We start from the raw sequence: 20,550 nt of genomic DNA, 5'->3' as shown, positions 1-20,550 counted from the left end.
ACTCGATTTTAAGAAATGTGAGAACGTTGACCTCTATCACTGAGACTTGTTCCCGCCAGGCAGGCGTAAATAAAGTCAACCAACTTTCCCCTAACTCCGAGACAAAAACAAAGAAACCAATTTCTGTAACGTGCCACCCACACGCAGCTTCCAGCGGTCTCCCGACAGGAGCCATTTCTCCTTATGTCTGCACACAAAAAACGCAGTCCGCATCCATTTCCAACAGACAATCAGATAAAATATAGACTAGCTGTGGTGTCTATTGGATTGTGCTGAAGTCTATACTACTAAACATTCTCACAAAATGAAAAGCGCCGGCGGATGTATGAATTCATTCACAAAGCTCCTCCGGTAGTCGCTGGAAGACTGTGCAGAACTGTGTCTAGCACAGCGTGAGCTCTCACAAGATGGCAGAGAGTGCCATAATGAGTCGTAAAGTGAAGATTTTAGGTCTCCAGAATCATTATGACTGCATAAAACGTGACCTATAGTTACAACAGATGACGTCAGTGATATCGATCTGTAGTAATGTGCATCTGTCCTCCGACGCTTCTTAAAAACGCGAATGACTCACGCTTTCTTCCAATCGAATGATTGGCATGTTACCTACCTGCGATAGACTGCTAGTAGATTTCTTTCACATAATCATTTTAGAATCGTACATGTACCTCATCAGATCCAAATGCCTATCTGTAGTCACTAACGCTATTTCACCACTACGTTAACTGAATCTAGAAGATATGTCTGTTGTCTGTTAGTCACCAAGGTATCTAAAATGTGGCCCTTAGAAGTCGTGTCTCTAAGAACTCTGGTTAATTTTCTTTTTTTTAATGTCTTAGTAGTAACGATTTCTTTAGATGATTACATTTTCCCCTGATACGACTGAGTAACTTAATTTCCACGATTGCCCAGTTACGATCTTGAGCCATAATTAAGAAGACAACTTGAGTGCCACCATAAGGAAACAATGATTAATGGATAGGAAGAGAAACATCATATTAACGCTGAAAAATTTTGTTGCCGACTCATCAATCACAGTTATCCTCTGTGGGACATGCATAAATGATGACTGGCATGGCATTCAAATTCTCCACTTCATTACTATTTAACTTCTACCCAGACCGACCAATTGTGAGAATAAAGTCATTCAGTCGCCTTTGTTTAATTTAAGGTATTAATTTATTAAAAAATAAATTTAGCAGACCCAGTGCATTTCATTTGCTAATCGTTCGCTCTTCCAGTCTGTAGCTGACGAATCTAAGTCTGGCATTATTTGGAAAAGATAATCAGAATGTTTACGTGTGATATTCTTTATATTTATCCGCAAAGTCTTTCCACTACACCTCGGTCGTAAGAGCTTCGGATTGCAGAGATTGGCCCACCTTAGGCACTTATCCCCAGATTATTTCGGATTTGGAATCTGTAATAACCTTAATGGATACTACGAAGTTTTTAAAAGTGTTTAATAAGCCTTTACCATTGGCTTCGTCCTCTCTCCTTGTGATATAAACTCCAATCTCTTGCGATATATAATCCAATTTGTATTACGTTGTGGAATTATTCTATATTTTCTCGTCTAACACCAAGCAAGCGATTAAGCACCCATATAAAATTAAGTAAAAATTAATAATATGCATTATAAGTCACTCTTTCTGAAAGTTAGCAGATTATATACACTATATGACCAAAAGTATCCGGACACCTGGATGAAAATGACTTACAATTTCGGGGCGCCCTCCATCGATAATGCTGGAATTCAATATGGTGTTGGCCCACCCTTAGCCTTGGTCACAGCTTCCACTCTCACAAGCATACGTTCAATCAGGTGCTGGAAGGTTTCTTTGGAAATGTCAGCCCATTCTTCACGGAGTGCTGCTCTGAGGAAAGGTATCGATGTCGGTCGGTGAGGCCTGGCACGAAGTCGGCGTTCCAAAACATCCCAAAGGTGTTCTATAGGATTCAGGTCAGGACTCCGTGCAGGCCAGTCCATTACAGGGACGTTATTGTCATGTAACCCCTCCGCCACAGAACCTGTATATGAACAGGTGCTCGATGTGTTCAAAGATTCAGTCTCCATCCCCGAATTGCTCTTCAACAGTGAGAAGCAAGAAGGTGCATGTGCTGTGATAGTGCCACGCAAAACAACAAGGGGTGCAAGCCCCTCCATGAAAAACACGACCCCACCATAACACCACAACCTCCGAATTTTACTGTTGGCACTACACACGCTGGCAGATGACGTCCATCGGGTACTGGCCACACTCACACCCTGTCATCGGATCGCCACATTGTGAACCGTGATTCATCACTCCACACAACGTTTTTTGCAGTTCAATCGTCAAATGTTTACGCTCCTTACACCAAGCGAGGCGTTGTTTGTCATCTACCTGCGTGATGCTTGGCTTATGAGCAGCCGCTAGACCGTGAAATACAAGTTTTCTCACCCCCGCCTAACTGTCATAGTACTTGCAGTGGATCCTGATGCAGTTTGGAATTCCTGTGTGATGATCTTACCCATTACGACCCTTTTCAACTGTCTGCGGTCTCTGTCAGTCAACAGACGAAGTCGGCCTGTACGCTTTTGTGCTCTACGTGATCCCTCACGTCACCTAGGGATGTTTAGGAGAGTGGAAATCTCACGTACGGACGTATGACACAAGTGACACCCAGTCACCTGACCACGTTCGAAGTCCGTGAGTTCTGCGCGGCGCCCCATTCTGCTCTCTCATGATGTCTGATGACTACTGGGTTCGCTGATATGGAGTACCTGGCAGTCCGCGGCAGCACAATGCACCTAATATGAAAAACGTATGTTTTTGAGGGTGTCTGGATACTTTTGATCACATAGTGTAAATTCGAGGATTGAAGATTTATGTTAGCTGCATAATTAATTCCAGTTCTCATTGTGATGCATTACTTATCACTGTCCACATTTGTTAGCATTAAATATGTCACTGTGTATAATTTTTGTGTGATAAAACCATAAATAATTTAAAATTACTGCACATCAATTGTTACACCAAGGCAACAATGTATTGCGTTTGAGTTTAGTTAGTGTAACACTTCTTCATATTAAGTGACAGAGAAAAGAAGGCATTTTTTCAGTATCTATGTATCAGAACAAAGGTTAAGCGTTTTCCAAGTGTTCAAACCATCTCTATTTTCGTATTACTTATAAGCATTCGTAGTAACAACTAATCGGAATAAGTGCTGAGAAATGGAAACATGAATTCCACAGTAACGATAATAATATACATGCCTCCATCTGTGGGCATAGCGGGGATGATTGTTTCAAATTAATAATTTTTTGTTTAACTTCATAACAGTTTGACATTAGACGAGATCGTGGTCGTACTGGAGGAAGTGGATGGTACTGCTGATGCACATATCATATTACGGCCACCGGAACATGAAGTTGTGTGGGTAAAATTTGCAGCCATGGGCTACAACAGTTTACGGAAGTAAATAAGTAAAATGATAATGTACCTCCTCCAGAGATATGTAGTTATGTACACCGTCGAGCAGTACTAATGTGAACAGAAATTGTGCCATAATAACTTCTCAGATTTTCTCAAAAATATATGCAAAAAATATTTCCATAGACACTCAAATTGGCATCCTCAAGGGATGCATTTAAAAATCTATCATTTAGCATGTCAGACTTGTCAGTGGGGTCAAGTTTAGCTTTCACAGGGAAGAAAATATTTCATAACTTCAGTAAACACGTTCCTGCTCATAGCTTTTGAGACTACTGGATAATGAATACCAATGGATCCCTCTCAAGATATTCTATAACGTGATATTATTATATTCATTATGAAACAAAATGGCAGTGGAATATTTTATACCACTTTCAGAAAACTTGAATTTCTCGCTTCTGTTTGCAACGATTTCTTCACAAAAAATATTTCGGATATTTCTGAAGCAGAAAAGTTTTTCTGTAGTCGTTGTGGTTGGTTCCATATACGTTCTGTACTCAAAACAAATGTCTTCTTGCTTGCAAAAAGCGCTTCAACCGTAGCTATTACTGGCATATCTCTTAAACTATAGCATGAACAATGAGTGGCTTCTGAACAGACAGCCTCCTTGAGGTAAAACGGATGGACTTGGTTTGTTGGGTTTCATTCGGACTATCGCTAAAGGATACCTACAAGGAAGACCTTGAATGCAAGGTCGCAAAACTCCATTGGTGTTTATGGCATTCCACCATTCGACGCTCAACATATTGTCCACCATGCAACCACAAGATTGGTTGCTAATGGAAACAGGGGGCGGACATGGAGGTATAGAGGTGGTGGGCACAGCATCAGGATACAGAGAGCAGTTGAACTGCTTACTTGATGATCAACTCACAACAGTGCTAGAGTGATAGTGGTAGTGATACAAAGCAGAGCAATGTCAACGATAAACAAAGCAAGCATTGCATTATATCTACAACAGAAGTTGCCGAAGCTGACATTTCGTCAGAGAGGAACCCAAGTCATGTCACAGAGTGAGAAAAAACTGGCAAATGAAATATTAGCTTTTCTTCAAGATGAGACAGTGGGATATATGGTGTAGTATACGCTCGACCGTACGGAAAACGTGCAAGAGGAGTAAAGTGATGACGATACGTGCTTGTCAAGTCAAGTTGATATTGAAACAGGTGTCGAACCACGTAGATCACCACCCTTCGGGCCAAAAAAATGCCGTCTCCAGTGAAAAGTAGTAAAGGATAATCGTTGTCCAAGGAGCGGATCCTAAACTTGATTGTATGCCTGGAATATCACCCGCAGCATAGTAGAAAAATAATTATGAACAGATTTCGAATACGTTCGCAGCAGTATGACCATGCACTTCATAAAAAGCTTGGATATTCAAGTGAGGACAAGGCGCGATCGTTACAAAATCTCATGTTTGCGGGTTTCAAAGAGCTCGATACAGTTTGCAGGGTGTGCATCATACTAACCTATTACGTTATGCACATCAGATTGCGAGTGACATAAATTACAGCGATTTCAAGGAAAGCGGTGGATGCTTGCATAACTTCATACAGTGTTACAGAATTGAAAAACGCCAGGTAACGAAATTTCAAACAAAGCATCAACTTGACGATGCACAGCAGACTGCGGAATCGGTCGGAAAATTTGTAGATGAGGCAAACAAACTTATCCCATCGTTCAGTGAGGAATCTGCTTTTAACTCCAACAATCGGGATTTGAAGAGGAAAAGCATGAGAAGGAATCCTGCAAGTTAGAGGTACCAAGAGAGTTGCATCAAGATCAACTAACATCAATGCCATAACGCATTCGTATACAATTATGCCGACTGTTAATCTTGATAGTAAATTGGTTAGGAAACTGTTTATTGTGCTGCGAGAAGTTGTGCTCTTCCTCCTATGATTCTTTCTCGTGTGCGTGATCCTGCAAGGGCAGCAGGGAATATTTACGTCACGGCAAGCAAGAGTTGGAAAATGGGCGTAAAAGAACTACAACTATGGTATAAGCTTTTGGCCAATGGCTGGTCAAACTAACTTGCTTTTTTTATTCCTGGTCTGCGTATAAAAGTCATACACCTCTAGAGTAAACTATCCCTCCTGAAAAGTGTGTGACACTGCAATTAATATCACGTAGAACCACTAGACAAATTCAGCCCCTGGGTGTTTGCTTTTCCTTGCCTATAAAGCATGTTATCTCAGTATCTGCAGCTACGTCTTAAGCGATAGACGGTTTCACGATAAGCACCACGACAGACGTTTTCGCATTCGGTTGCATGCTTTCACATCCCATCAATTCTCATAACCCCGTTATACCAGTTTGATCTTGCACCTCCCGACATTGATTTTCTGTAGCCGTCGTGATGCACGTGGTGAGTCATTCTTCCTGCCATGACTGTTAACACAACACTGTCAAATGAGCCTTACTAAAGACTGAACTTGCGACCTCGCTCTCGAAGGATTCCTTACATAAAATGGCTCTGAGCACTATTGGACTTACCATCTGTGGTTATCAGTGCCCTAGAACTTAGGACTACTTAAACCTAACTAGCCTAAGGACATCACACACATCCATGCCCGAGGCAGGATTCGAACCTGCGACCGTAGCGGTCACGCGGTTCCAGACTGAAGCGCCTAGAACTGCACGACCAAACCGGCCGGCAAGGATTCCTTGTTGGAAGTAATTTCATCAGATTGTCCTCTGATGAACTTACGGAAGGCAAACCGTTCCAATCTCAAGGATCACAGCACTAAAGGAAAACACACTTAGAAACCACTCTTTTAAACAGCAGAGAACTTACACGTAAATTCTGTATCATAAAGAGCGATCTCCCATAGGGCTCGGTTATGACTCCACTTTTATTTAACTTGTACACCAACGACGTAATAACCACGGGCAATGTAGAGGTTAGCTACGCCGACGACCTACCAATAGCAACTCAGAGCAGCACACGAACGATCTAGAATAGCTTGAACACAACTAGAAAGGGGGAGACTTTGCCTGAAGTATAATAAAACAGGAGTCAGCTCATTTCACGCATACAATAGAATGAGAAACAAAGATTTGAACGAAGCCCTACGAAACAAAATATTATGACGCAGTCACGCCCAAAATATCTGGTTGTGATCCTCGACAAATTTACGAAACATTTATAACTAACAGAACAAAAGCTAAAATCAAGAAATAATATATTATGGAAACTGGCTGATGTTAGCTGAGATCTAATACAAATACCTTAAGAGCTACAGCACAGGCACTTAAGTATCTTCCCACCGAATGCTGTATTTTCGTTTGGAGCAGAAGTAGGCATGTCCAGAACCAAAAAACAAGAATAGATATCCAGATAAACGACTCAGTGAGGATCGCGAGAGGAACTCTTAAAACAACACCCCTACCACGGCTGTCGGAACTCGCCAGTATTGGCCCCCCAAATATCCGAGACAACAAGCAATAACACATGAATGGACGAAACTCAGAAGATCCAGAGAACTACCAGTTCATGAAACACTGAAAAACTTACTACGCAACCCACTAAAATCTAGGGAACCAATCTGGATAAACAATGGCCAACTCACCACAGAACATTGTAATCTAAGAGAAGAATAGAGAAATCAGTGGACACCTTCTATTGTCATGAGAAAATAGGTAGAATAAATATGACCAACCCCCGAGCGCGAACCAAGTAAAACATGGAGCTCCCTCACCCGCGTCTGCACTTGCCACGCCATGACCGTAGAAAAACTACTTAAATGGGTAATGATAGGTGATGGCCAATGCGGCTTCGGAACATCAAAACAAACAATGAACCACATTTTACACAATTGCCCAAAAAGAAAATTCATGGGTACCGGTATCTGGAAAGACTTTGCAGACGCAGCATCTGCGGCAATCAACTGGTAGGAGCCTCTGGATATCCAGCTGTGATGGAAAAGTGATATCTCAAGTTCTTTCATCTACATCTACATCTACGTGATTACTCTGCTATTCACAATAAAGTGTCTGGCAGAGGGTTCAATGAACCACCTTCATGCTGTCTTTCTACCGTTCCACTCTCGAACAGCACGCGGGAAAACGAGCACTTGAATTTTTCGGTGCTAGCCCTGATTTCGATTATTTTATCGTGATGATCATTTCTCCCTATGTAGGAGAGTGCCAACAGAATGTTTTCGCAATCTGAGGAGAAAACTGGTGATTGAAATTTCATGAGAAGATCCCGTCGCAATGAAAAACGCCTTGTTTTAATGATTGCCACTCCAATTCACGTATCATGTCTGTGACATTATCTCCCCTATTACGCGATAATACAGGGTGATTCAAAAAGAATACAACAACTTTAAAAATGTTTATTTAATGAAAGAAACATAATATAACCTTCTGTTATACATCATTACAAAGAGTATTTAAAAAGGTTTTTTTTTTTTCACTCAAAAACAAGTTCAGAGATGTTCAATATGGCCCCCTCCAGACACTCGAGCAATATCAACCCGATACTCCAACTCGTTCCACACTCTCTGTAGCATATCAGGCGTAACAGTTTGGATAGCTGCTGTTATTTCTCGTTTCAAATCATCAATGGTGGCTGGGAGAGGTGGCCGAAACACCATATCCTTAACATACCCCCATAAGAAAAAATCGCAGGGGGTAAGATCAGGGCTTCTTGGAGGGCAGTGATGAAGTGCTCTGTCACGGGCTGCCTGGCGGGTAGTTGACGTTCAGGTAGTTACGGACAGATAAGTGCCAATGTGGTGGCGCTCCATCCTGCTGAAATATGAATTGTTGTGCTTCTTGTTCTAGCTGAGGGAACAGCCAATTCTCTAACATCTCCAGACACTGTAGTCTAGTTACAGTAGCACCTTCGAAGAAAAAGGGACCAAAAACTTTATTGGCTGAAATGGCACAGTCAACAGCGCCTCAAGCGAACAAACGTACAACTAAATGAAACTTTATAGCTCCCTTAATTCCCCGACAGATAGTGCTTAGCTCTGCCTTTTGTCGTTGCAGAGTTTTAAATTCCTAAAGTTGTGGTATTCTTTTTGAATCACCTTGTACAAAACAAGCTGCCCTTCTTTGTACTTTTTCGATGTCATCTGTCAGTCCCGCCTGATGCGGATCCCACACCGCACAATACTCCAGAATAGGGCAGACAAGAGTTTTGTAAGCAGTCTCTTTAGTAAATCTGTTGCACCTTATAAGTGTTCTGCCAATGAATCGCAGCCTTTGGTTTGCTCTACCCACAATATTATCTATGTGATCGTTCCAGTTTTGGTTACTTGTAACTGTAATCCCTAAGTATTTACTTGAATTTACAGCTCTCAGATTTGTGTGACTTATCACGTAATCGAAATTTAGCTGATTTCTTTTAGTACTCGTGTGAATAACTTCACACTTTTCTTTATTCAGGGTCAATTGCCACTTTTCGCACCATACAGAATTCTTATCTAAATCATTTTGAATATCGTTTAGATCATATGATGAATTTACAAGACGGTAAATGACAGCATCACCTGCAAAGAATCTAAGACGGCTACTCAGATTCAGCTACTGTCAGTTATCTTTAACGTCAGCGGCTCACACAGTGGGCGGGAATGCACAGTCTGTAAAATTAAACACTCATCACATGCAGCACAAAGTTACATTTATTTAAATGGCACATGTATGTTTCTTCCATCGAAAAGAAAACTAGACGTACAATAAATTAGTTATGGCGGACTTGGCTTCCACCTTCTAAACCTCATGCCTTCTGGAATTCTGTAACTTTAAGGGATGGCAAGGGTGCAACAATTTCTGCCGTAATTGGCAGAGCAATGGTGGTCTGCACTGACGTGAAGCCTGCTGTAAACAGACCAATATCACTACACATGTTCATCTACACTGTTCAGTTTACTACAGTCTTCTGTGTGGGGGGGGGGGGGGGGGGGGCTGCTGTCTAATAGTGAAATACTCTGTGACACATTTCACATACTACTAGTATGTTGCCTTCCCTGTTTTGATGTGAGAAAAACTGATTATTATGTTAATTGACGGTGAATGTCACAAAAATACAACTAGATATGCAATGTATGCTGCACGCTACCCGCTTCATGTATGCCATTGCCATTATCTACACAGGTGTTGTGGAACAGGCAGCTAGGCTCCCAGAAAGCGTCAGCGTCCCAACACAACAACAAACAATGGAAACGAAATTGCTGTACTGGCTGCTGCAGTAAACAGTCCTGAGATGAGTGTGCGGCAGATTGTAAGCGGTTCTAGAATAAGCCGTTGTAGTGTGTGGAGAATTTTGCGTGGGCATTATGCTTCATTCGTTTCGTATCTAACTGCACTAAGAACTGTGTGGTAATGACTTTGAAAGCTGTATTGCATTCAGGCGTTTCACACTTCAGCAGTTCCACCGAAATCCTGAATTCCTAAGAGGTACGCTGTTTACGGATAGGGCTTCGTTTATAAATCACTGTCATATGTGTCTGTGGAACAGGCACTATCGGTCCGTGCAAAACAACAGTGGGGTGTCAATATTTCGTGCGTTGTCATTGGTACCCATATTGTAAGTCCCGAGTTTTATCGTTGATATGCTTAATTCCTTCAAGACTCTTTGCCCCTTCTCATAGAGTTCGTGGGATTGGAATTGGTCTATCAATGTGGTTCCAGCACAGTGGATGGTCCGCTCACTGCGCACATGTTTCCAAGGAATGTACCCTATAAGCTGGCCAGCCCGGTCCCCCTACGTGATGTCATTAGACTTCTTTCTGTGGGACGCAGTGGAAGAGAGCGTGTGTCACGAATCCCCAGCAATACCAAAAAATAGGCGACAACATATTACTGCCGTGTGTGTGGCAATATCTGCACAAACAGTACAATCTGTGCAAAGCTCACTTGTTCGCCGTCTCAGAAAATGTACGGATGCAAACAGTGGTCACTTCGAACATTTAATGAACTGTCGCAGTTTCATCGGACATGGCGTTATGTTTTTTTCCCTAAGCTTACACACTATTTAATCTAACTTAAACTAACTTACGCTAAGGACGACACTCACACCCATGCCCGAGGGAGGACTCGAACTTCCGACTCGTTGTGTAATAGTGCGTTTTACGAGCTTGATGTAACGCACAAACATGAAGTTTCTCTGGATTATAGGCGCCTAATTACTGTGTCAAGGAAACTAGAACCAAGTCTTATCACTAAATCGTACCTTTATTTTTCATTTCGGCAGAAAAAAACATAAATGTGCCATTTAATTAAACGTAACTTTGTATTGTTACGTGATGTTTGTCTAATTTTATAGATCGTGTATTCCTGTCCATTGTGTGAGTTCCTGACTTAGGTGCATCCCTAGACAACTGGATTTTTCACATTGTGTTTCATTTCGGAAATACATATGGTCGCAGGGTTAGATGAGACACCCTATGTATGTGCCAGTAAAGTATGATTCTGTTAGCGATACGCTAATATAAAATCAACAAAAGGCAAAAGGAAATCGGCGTGTGCCTGATGAAGTGAGATCAGATTGGAAAGAACATGTACTGGCCTCAAATTTCAATCGAAGTTCAGCGCCCTTTTTGTTCAAGAAATTCCTGGGAAAACTGTTGTGTTAGATGCCATTTTCATTCTCTTAAAAGTTTTCATTACGTAGAATAACACAAGTGTCTCTCTTATGATTTATAATACTTGCACCTCATAATTGTAACAATAATTCTCAGATTTGGTTACTTGTTCTGTAAATTTAAAATGCATTATTACTTTTTATTTATGGACAACAAGAAAACATATATTTAACATGTGCAAATATTGTCGCAGATAGAGCTGAATAAATAATTGAATTCAGACTCAGTATTACAAAACCCAGTTACAACAAAAAATTATAAACCAATCCCACCATTCCTCCCATTGTCTACATTTTTTGATGCACCTATCTGTTTGCGTTATTTATTGAAAGTTTATTTTAGTTATGTTTTTGCAGTTAATTAGAAAAAGGAAACAAAAAGCTAAAACTTATAAAAATCAGATGAAAAAAATGTTATGCATATTGGGAGAAGGGGGGGGGGGGGAACACATAGATAATTCTTCTTCTAACACGAACATCAGTGTTGGACATATTAATCCAGCGATGGGGCCATAAACAGCAGCTATTTATTATAACTGAAAAATCAAGAGTCGATTTTTTTTAATGTAGTGACTTTTCTTAGCGTTTTACTAATCTAAACTTAGCTTGACTAAGTACAAATGTGAGAGGGCAAATGGATGACGATAGCTTTTTAAAATCAGTATCTTTACTAGTTACTGTACTTTAGAGTGAGAGCCAAACACTTTGCAAACAGGTTTTTTTTCCTTTTTTTTTCGAACAATACGGTTTCATCACCTATACATCTCCAACGTCTTGCAAACACAGACAAAAAGTTTTATGATTTAAAAGTACTATTTGCTCGGATTTACTAATATTAAGGTATTTCATAATGCGATTTCTACTGAAATTAATCTTTGTGCAACTTGAATGGCAGCATGTGATTACACCCACTTTTACAAATAAACTCCAGTTGAATAATTCAACAGTTAATAACACCATGGAAAGTGGAATGTGTATTGACAAGGACTATGTCGCAATTAATGTCATCGTAATCAGGAAAACGGTATCTTCAACTAACGGTTCATCACGTGTATAAACGTGACAGAAAATGGCGGTGCAGATGTAAACATAGTACCGATTTTACCTTTGACTTTGTTGATATTCATTACCAGAAAATTTATTGATAACAGGCCGAAATTAACTGGATTGTTTCTCCCGATATGGGATAAATAAACCAAACAGTACGCTGTTGCAGACTGATTCAGTTCGCGATGTAATTAAACCAGTCGTTCGAAAACAGAATCCAAATGCAATATGCTCTTGTCGGTCATAACCCTGATAGAGTCCGTCACAAATGAGGTGTGTTCGGCAATATGCGCCATGTCCACGCGCAATTTAATAAGCTGCGAAAATTAATACTATCTGTTTTGCGCTGTCCAGATAAATTGGGGACAACATACGCCATAATCGGCCTCGCAAGTCCTTATATTTTCACGGCTTATATAGGCGGTGAACAGTCAATGTTCGATAAAAATCATGAGTTGAACAAGTGCACTAACGAAAAATTACACCACTAGTCATTAAAATGCAACGCTATGGAGGTTTCTGCATAAACGTACGTCAAATTGGCACGTAATGTGTGCTCCCTGCCGCCGTTGGATAAGCAGCTGCAGCAGCAAGTCGTATAACACTAGCTTACTTGTTTGTTAGATAGTTTAACTAATTTCTTTGCGTGTTTTTGGGTACTTGCATTGTTTAATTCATATATTTCGGGCGTATTATAGTATTTGAGGGTTGTAGCATCGCGCCTTAGTACGTGAATAGAGTAAATTCGCGTAGTCGTCTGTCTTCTGTTTTTGTTTTGAACCGCAAGTGTCGGTTGATCAGTCAGTGTGCTCCCTGCCGCCGTTGGATAAGCAGCTGCAGCAGCAAGTCGTATAACCCTAGCTTACTTGTTTGTTAGATAGTTTAATTAATTTCTTTGCGTGTTTTTGGGTACTTGCATTGTTTAATTCATATATTTCGGGCGTATTATAGTATTTGACAGTTGTAGCATCGCGCTTTAGTGTTTACTTCGTAGATTCTTATTTAAATTGCGTGTGAGTTTCGTATAGGAGGTGCAATTTCGAGTTTTAGTTACTGTAATCGTAAATTCAACAGATTGTAGCGCAGTCGTTAGGCATTTGTACAGGTTAGTTGATACATTCTTTGCGTGTTTCGCTTACGTTATCTAGGCACGGACTCGTGTTTCGGTAACTGTTGTTCAACATCGATTAGAATGGACAGGGACTGCGATTGCTGTGTTCGGATGAGGGCTGACTTGGCATCCCTTCGCTCACAGCTGCAATCGGCGCTGACTTCGGTCGCGCAGCTTGAGGCTGTTGCCAACGGGCACCACTATGGGGAGCCGGACTTGGGTATCACGGGGATGTCAACCTCGTCCCGTCTGTCCCCAGATCGGTCTGCCGCTGTGATTGCCCCGGCTGCTGCCCGCAGTGGGGCTGAGCCCTCGCCTGTGGTTGATTGGGAGGTCGTTCCAAGGCGTGGCAGGCAGCAAAAGGCGTCCCCGGAGGCTGATCAGAAAGCCTCCCCGGTGCGTCTGACAAACCGGTTTCAGGCACTGTCTCTGGCTGAGCCAGATGCAGCTGCCTGCCCTGTTTCAGAGGATCATTCTCAGCCTTCAAGGTCCGGGCAATCGCAGAGGGTGGGCTTACTGGTAGTTGGGAGCTCCAATGTTAGGCGCGTAATGGGGCCCCTTAGGGATACGGCGGCTAAGGAGGGGAAGAAATCCAGTGTGCACTCCGTGTGCATTCCGGGAAGAGTCATTCCTGATGTGGAAAGGGTCCTTCCGGATGCCATGAAGAGCACAGGGTGCAGCCAGCTGCAGGTGGTGGCACATGTCGGCACTAATGACGTGTGTCGCTTTGGATCTGAGGAAATTCTCTCTGGATTCCAGCGGCTATCTGATTTGGTGAAGGATGCCGGTCTTGCTTACGAGATGAAGGCAGAGCTCACCATCTGCAGCATCGTTGACAGAACCGACTGCGGACCTTTGGTGCAGAGCCGGGTGGAGGGTTTGAATCAGAGGCTCAGACGGTTTTGCGACCGTATTGGCTGCAGATTCCTTGACTTGAGCCATAGGGTAGTGGGGTTTCGGGTTCCGCTGAATAGGTCAGGAGTTCACTACACTCAGCTGGCGGCTACACGGGTAGCGGAGGCTGTGTGGCGTGGACTGGGCGGTTTTTTAGGTTAGAAGGCCTCGGGAAAGTGCGGAATGGGCTGCAATGTCAAAGGGTGCTTGGCAATTACAGGACGTGCTTGGATCAAGGAACAGTCGGAGTTATAGTTGTAAATTGTTGTAGTTGCGCTGGAAAAGTCCCTGAGCTTCAAGCGCTAATAGAAAGCACAGAAGCTGATATCGTTATAGGTACAGAAAGCTGGCTAAAGCCTGAAATAAGTTCTGCAGAAATTTTTACGAAGTCTCAGACGGTGTTCAGGAAAGATAGATTAGGCAGAATTGGTGGTGGAGTGTTTGTGTCAGTCAGTAGTGGTTTATCTTGTAGTGAAGTCGAAGTAGATACTCCGTGCGAATTGGTATGGGTGGAGGTTATACTTAACAGCCGAATTAAGTTAATAATTGGCTCCTTCTACCGACCCCCAGACTCCGATGATACAGTTGCGGAACAGTTCAGAGAAAGTTTGAGTCTCGTAACAAATAAATACCCCACTCATACGGTTATAGTTGGTGGGGACTTCAACCTACCCTCGGTATGTTGGAAAAAATACTTGTTCAAAACCGGTGGTAGGCAGAAAACGTCTTCCGAGATTGTCCTAAATGCTTTCTCCGAAAATTATTTCGAGCAGTTAGTCCACGAACCCACGCGAATTGTAAATGGTTGCGAAAACACACTTGACCTCTTAGCCACAAACAATCCAGAGCTGATAGAGAGCATCATGACTGATACAGGGATTAGTGATCACAAGGTCATTGTAGCTAGGCTCAATACCATTTCTTCCAAATCCATTAGAAACATACGCAAAATAATTTTATTTAAAAAAGCGGATAAAGTGCCACTAGAAGCCTTCCTAAAAGACAATTTCCATTCCTTCCGAACTGACTATGCCAATGTAGACGAGATGTGGCTCAAATTCAGAGATATAGTAGCAACAGGAATTGAGATATTCATACCTCATAAATTGGTAAGAGATGGAACGGATCCCCCGTGGTACACAAAAAAGGTCCGAACGCTGTTGCAGAGGCAACGGAAAAAGCATGCGAAGTACAGAAGAACGCGAAATCCCGAAGATGGGGTAAAATTTAAAGACGCGCGAAATTTGGCACGTACTTCGATGCGAGATGCCTTTAATAGGTTCCACAACGAAACATTGTCTCGAAATTTGGTAGAAAATCCGAAGAAATTCTGGTCGTATGTAAAGTACACAAGCGGCAAGACTCAGTCAATACCTTCGCTGCGCAGTGCCGATGGTACTGTTCTCGACGACTGTGCCGCTAAAGCGGAGTTATTGAACGCAGTTTTCCGAAATTCCTTCACCAGGGAAGACGAATGGAATATTCCAGAATTTGAAACACGAACATCTGCTAGCATGAGTTTCTTAGAAGTAGATACCTTAGGGGTTGCGAAGCAACTCAAATCGCTTGATACGGGCAAGTCTTCAGGTCCAGACTGTATACCGATTAGGTTCCTTTCAGATTACGCTGATACTATAGCTCCCTACTTAGCACTCATATACAACCGCTCGCTCACCGATAGATCTGTACCTACAGATTGGAAAATTGGGCAGGTCGCACCAGTGTTTAAGAAGGGTAGTAGGAGTAATCCATTTAACTACAGACCTATGTCATTGACGTCGGTTTGCAGTAGGGTTTTGGAGCATATACTGTATTCAAACATTATGAATCACCTCGAAGGGAACGATCTATTGACACGTAATCAGCATGGCTTCAGAAAACATCGCTCTTGTGCAACGCAGCTAGCTCTTTATTCGCACGAAGTAATGGCCGCTATCGACAGGGGATCTCAAGTTGATTCCGTATTTCTAGATTTCCGGAAAGCTTTTGACACCGTTCCTCACAAGCGACTTCTAATCAAGCTGCGGAGCTATGGGGTATCGTCTCAGTTGTGCGACTGGATTCGTGATTTCCTGTTAGGAAGGTCGCAGTTCGTAGTAATAGACGGAATATCATCGAGTAAAACTGAAGTGATATCAGGTGTTCCCCAGGGAAGCGTCCTGGGACCTCTACTGTTCCTGATCTATATAAATGACCTGGGTGACACTCTGAGCAGTTCTCTTAGACTGTTCGCAGATGATGCCGTAATTTACCGTCTAGTAAGGTCATCTGAAGACCAGTATCAGTTGCAAAGCGATTTAGAAAAGATTGCTGTATGGTGTGTCAGGTGGCAGTTGACGCTAAATAACGAAAAGTGTGAGATGATCCACGTGAGTTCCAAAAGAAATCCGTTGGAATTCGATTACTCGATAAATAGTACAATTCTCAAGGCTGTCAATTCAACTAAGTACCTGGGTGTTAAAATTACGAACAACATCAGTTGGAAGGACCACATAGATAATATTGTCGGGAAGGCGAGCCAAAGGTTGCGTTTCATTGGCAGGACACTTAGAAGATGCAACAAGTCCACTAAAGAGACAGCTTACACTACACTCGTTCGTCCTCTGTTAGAATATTGCTGCGCGGTGTGGGATCCTTACCAGGTGGGATTGACGGAGGACATCGAAAGGGTGCAAAAAGGGCAGCTCGTTTTGTATTATCACGTTATAGGGGAGAGAGTGTGGCAGATATGATACACGAGTTGGGATGGAAGTCATTACAGCATAGACGTTTTTCGTCGCGGCGAGACCTTTTTACGAAATTTCAGTCACCAACTTTCTCTTCCGAATGCGAAAATATTTTGTTGAGCCCAACCTACATAGGAAGGAATGATCATCAAAATAAAATAAGAGAAATCAGAGCTCGAACAGAAAGGTTTAGGTGTTCGTTTTTCCCGCTCGCTGTTCGGGAGTGGAATAGTAGAGAGATAGTATGATTGTGGTTCGATGAACCCTCTGCCAAGCACTTAAATGTGAATTGCAGAGTAGTCATGTAGATGTAGATGTAATGTACTACAGACTTGAATTAGCAAATGATTGGTATTTCATAGGCCTTGTCTCTTATAACTGCCATGCTCTATTGCCTTAATGGATGATGGCTTCGGACATAGGTTTCCATCTGCATTTTATTTTTCTGTTGTACATCTAGAAACATTGGAAAATTTAGAGAGTTCCAGGTGGCAGGAGTCGCGTACGTTTTCGTCGGCAGCGTCAAATGACTTTCGCAGTTGTGGTGCTGTTTCCAGAATAATTCTTTCTGTATTTAGACAACTACAAATTTAGTTTAAAGATCCACACATAACTGTTCCCTCTCTGATAGTCATTTAATGAATATAGATTGGGCTTGCAATATCTGTCAATGATTCAAGTCCTCTCCACATCCAGAGTCCACAACTGAAATGCACAAAAAACCAAGTCCTACCCTTTCGTTGTCCTAAAGAGAAGCCAAGTCGTTGTCCGAAAGCGTAGCCGTGCTGGCATCTGTGGAGCAAGCTGAACTGTTTATGAATGGCATCGAAATTCGTGGTCTCTGATATTTGGCAGAGTTATTCGGATTTTTTCCTAGTAGCAGAACAACAGTGTGCTGCCTTAGAAACTGCGGTCGACTGATCGTTAGATATTTGGTAGTTTCGATATATCAATTCCTGTGACATTCGTGTAGAGGAAAAGCCATATCCGGTAGAATCACAGTAGCAATCTTGTTCCAAGATATGCACATACCAGCCTTTGTCAGGAAAACTTATCCGCTGGTAATGAGCATTACGAAAGCCACCAAGGAAAACAAAAACCCTGCGAGTGAGGTAAAATTTGTGTGGATCGAGGGACATGCTAACATCAAATATAATTAAATAGTTAATAACTTAATGATTACAGCCACTCAAAAAGGCACATTTAGAAAAATTTAATTACCACAATTTGACCTGAAGACTGCAATATGTACAAGAGAGAACAAGAAGATGAGAAAACTAAAGTCTCGGATTAAAAGCGGCCTAAAACGGGATGTAGTATTTTTCCTGCACTGTTCAACCTTTGTAACGAAGAACCAATGAAAGAAATTAAAGGAAGCTTCAGGACGGGATTAAAATTGTGAGTGAAAGGACATAACTAATAAATTAAACTGACGACGGTCCTATCCTAAGCGAATTAGTGGAAAAGCTGTTGAATAAATGAAGTGAAATGCTGACAAAATATAGATTGAAAATAAAACGAAGTAGAACGAAAGTGGTCAGGAGTAACACAAATAAGATTGATGACTGATTTAATATCAAAGCTGGGGACCGGATAGTGGATGAAGTGAAGGAATCCTGCTACCTTTAAAGCACAATGATGCACGCAGTAAGGAGGATATGAGTGCACAAACACAGGAAAAGAGTGAGTTCATTGCTAAAACAGGTTCACTATTGTAGTATCAAACACAGGCCTTGATTTATAAAAGAAATTTCTGAGAATCTGCTTCTCGAGTACAGCCGTGTATGGAAGAGAATCATGGATTGTGGGAAATCAGAAGAAGAATAGAATGGAAACGTCTGGGCTGTGATGTTATAGAAAAAAAAACTTTGTGTTGTGCCTCACAGCAGATCTTGTCACGGGGAAAGCCTCGTCAGAGAGGTCCGCCGCATGAGCGTCGAGGGAAATGATTACATTGGTGATTTCCCGTTGCCTTCCACTGATGATGAAATGATAATGAGGAAAACATCCAGTCCCTGAGCGGAGAAAATCTCCGATCCAGCTGGGAATCGAACCCGGACTCCTGGGCGTGGCAGACCGCCGCGCTAACCACTCAGCTATCGGGGCGGACTGATGTTACAGAAGGAACCTCCAAATTAAATGACTTGAAAAAATAAGAAATTGGGTTTTCGGAGGAATCAGCGAGGAATAGAATATGTAGAAAACACTAATGAGAAGAAGCGGTAGAATGATTATTTGTTTCAGGATCATCAATCTTCTGACTAGTTTGTCACGTCCCGCCACCAATTCCTTTCCAGTGCCAACCTTTTCATCACAGAGTAGCACTTGCGCACAGCGTCCTCACTCATTTGTTGGATGCATTCCAATCCCTACCTAACCCTACATTTTTGCCCTCTGAAGTTCCCTCTGTTACCATGGAAGTTATTCCTTGATGTTCTACCATTCTGTACCTTCTTCTCGTCGTTTTTCAAGTGTTGCGCTACCCACCGATCTTGTCACGCCACGATCTTGTCACGCCATCTAATTTTAAACATCCTTCTATAACACCAAGCCTCAGACGCTTCGAATCCATTTTTTTCAGATTTTCCCATAATCCATGTTCGACTACCATACAATGCTGTGGTCCAATGTACGTTTACAGAAGTTTCTTACTCAACGTAAGGCCGTTGTTTGACTCTGTTAGGCTTCTTTTAGCCAGGAATGCCCTCTTTGCCTGTCCTACTCTGTTATTTATATCCTCCTTGCTTCATTCGTCATGTGTTATTTTGCTTCCAAGGTAGCAGAACTCCTTCACTTCGTCTACTTCGTGGTCACAAATTATGATGTTAAGTTTCTCGCTGTTCTCATTTCTGCTACCTCTCATTATTTTCTTCTTTCTCCGATTTATCCTCAATCCATATTCTTTACTCATTAGATCTGTTCATTCCGTTCAACACATCCTGTAACTCTTCTTCACTGTCACTGAGGATAACAATGTTGTCAGCGAATCTTATCATTGATATCCTCCCGCACTTGAATGTTCCTCTTATTTCCGTCATTACTTTCTTTATGTGTAGGATGAACTGTGTCTTATGACCTTTCTAATCCGAGCCCTTCGTTGTTAGTCTTCCATTCTTAATTTTCCTTCTGGTTCTTGTACACAATATATCTTTCTGAGCATTTGAGAATATTGCACCATTTTACATAGCCAAATGCTTTTCCAGGTCGACAGATCCTGAGAACATGTCTGGCTTTTTCTTAAGTCTTTCTTTCACTACCAAGTGCAACGCCAGAAATGTTCTGGCGCCTTTATCTCTCCGTAACTCAAACTGAACGTCATTTAACAGATTTCTTTTTTCATTCTTTTGTATAACATTCTTGTCAGTAACTTGGATGCATTCGACGCTAAGTTCATTGTACGACACATCTCGCGCTTACCTGCCCTTGCTGCCTTCAAGGTGGCGTAGATGATATTTTTCTGAAAGTCTGATGGTACGTCTCCTAATACATAGATTCTAAAAGTCAACATGAATAGTCATTTAGTTGCTATTTCCCCCCATGGTATTATAAATTCTTAAGTAAAGTTATCTATCCCTTCCACTTTATCTTAACGCAAGTCTTCCAAAGTCCTGTTGAACCATGACTCTGATAGTGTACGCCCCAAGTCTTCCATATCGACTCCCATTTCTTCTTCTATTACTTCATCAGTGCTTGCTCCTA

Source organism: Schistocerca gregaria, chromosome 5 (genome assembly GCF_023897955.1).
Source record: "Schistocerca gregaria isolate iqSchGreg1 chromosome 5, iqSchGreg1.2, whole genome shotgun sequence".
Classification (NCBI taxonomy): Eukaryota; Metazoa; Arthropoda; class Insecta; order Orthoptera; family Acrididae; genus Schistocerca; species Schistocerca gregaria.
Note: the sequence above shows the minus strand (reverse complement) of the source record.